Source organism: Triticum dicoccoides, chromosome 5B (assembly GCF_002162155.2).
Source record: "Triticum dicoccoides isolate Atlit2015 ecotype Zavitan chromosome 5B, WEW_v2.0, whole genome shotgun sequence".
NCBI classification, from domain to species: domain Eukaryota; kingdom Viridiplantae; phylum Streptophyta; class Magnoliopsida; order Poales; family Poaceae; genus Triticum; species Triticum dicoccoides.
Genome location: NC_041389.1, coordinates 666,909,500 through 666,911,281, shown reverse-complemented (window position 1 = coordinate 666,911,281; position 1,782 = coordinate 666,909,500).

Genomic DNA, 1,782 nt, shown 5'->3' with positions numbered 1-1,782 from the left:
TCTTTTTTTCCAACATGACTGCTCCCTTCGTCCAGATTAGTGACAAGAGCATCTTCATTTTTTACCCTAAAAAAAGAAGAGAGTACCTTTTTTATTTTCTCTTTTTTTTTTTGCTTTTCTGTTGTTTTTTAGATCGGATTAATAGTCCTAGGTTTTTTCATGTATATCAAGTTAATTAAGCATCATTTAAGGAGTGAGGGCCTAGTGCCATATTTAGTTGTTGTTTAAATCAGATTTATAGTCCAATTATTTTTGTTTCTTTTTGAATTTGGCTTTTTAGGAAATCATCCTTTTCTCTCTACGGTTATTTTCAATTTTTCTCTTTCATTTTCTTTTTGTCACTGGATTGTGGCCTCACCATCTCCAAATCGAGGTGTTACTTTTCAAACAGAGACATACGGTGTGTGTGAGAGAGAGAATCCGGGGAGCCCAAATACAGAATACTAGCACTGAATGATTCATTAATTAATGTTGAATTGCCATAAGTAACAAAACTGCACGTAAGCATCTATGGCCACATGCATGCACCAGTTTCTATAAGTGAACTGATCTTTTTTGTTACCATTCACTGTTCAAACAAAGCAAATAAATTGTACAAGCCCAGTCCAAAAAAGATAAATAAATAAACAAGGCCAGCTCAAATAGATACGTGACCAAAACCGAAAAAAAAGGCAAGACTTAAGCCCATGATGGAAAATACAGAACAAACAAAAGGCTAGAGTGAACAGGCTGAATCAGCCACGGGTGATGTCAGCCGACTGATACTTCACGAAGTCTCAGTCGACTGAGACCTAGAATACCCTTTTTTTTTCCTTTCTCTTGCGAGGCAAGGATGTACTCTTGTTGTGGAAAAACAAATTCGGTCCTGTTTTTTAAGGGACGAGTTGCATGTCCGCCAGTGACCGGATTGATCTCATCTAGTACCGTTGGATTCCACGCGTGAAAGCTGTTAGTGTGACCCGTCAGTTTGCAAAATGAGCCATGTTGCGCTTGCCGGCTGCAACATGACCCATGTTGCGTTCGGAAAAACATTTGTGGCAGTGCATTGATTGGACCTGTTTGAAACATGGGTCATGTTGCACTCTTCAGTTGCTCGGAAAATCCGTCATCCAACCCCGGTTAGCAATATAAGTCATGCTGAGCTCGCCGATTGAAACACGATCCATGTTGCGGTTGGGGAAACATTTACCTATTGCGTCTCGCAGGCAGTTGAGTTGTGGGCCATTTGATCAAACTCAGATCCAACGACCGCAGAGAAGGCCGACCTGCATCGAGTTATCAACCGTCTCTTTACAAATGTTTCCCGCTTTTGGTGGGCTCTATTTCCAGACTCAAAGCTGGAACCTTAGGATTTTTTTGGTTGTTGTGATTTTTAGATGAGACTGGCTCAATATCTCTTGAAATACACAATTATTTTCACCCTAAAATCATAGTTTTTTCTAGCGATCCTAATGATCATATTTCCAAATAGATGTTTTAAGCACAATAGACTGTCCATGGCAACATGTAAGCATGTAAGACTTGTCAAATGGGAATTGGTGCCCGTGATGGTTCATCCGCACCTTCTCCTCTTTCCTACACGCCCGTACCATTTCCAATGAATCCTTGTTTCTTAGGTTATTTGAATCATGCCATATCAAATGTACACTCAAAAATGTATTGCTTTTAAATTTTACAGTCACCTCTCCAAATCAGGAGATATAATGTCAGCACAAGTGTTGGCTAAAGATTTAGGTTGAGACGGTGCAGCTTCTTGACTGACAAAAGGATTGATCTCCCATT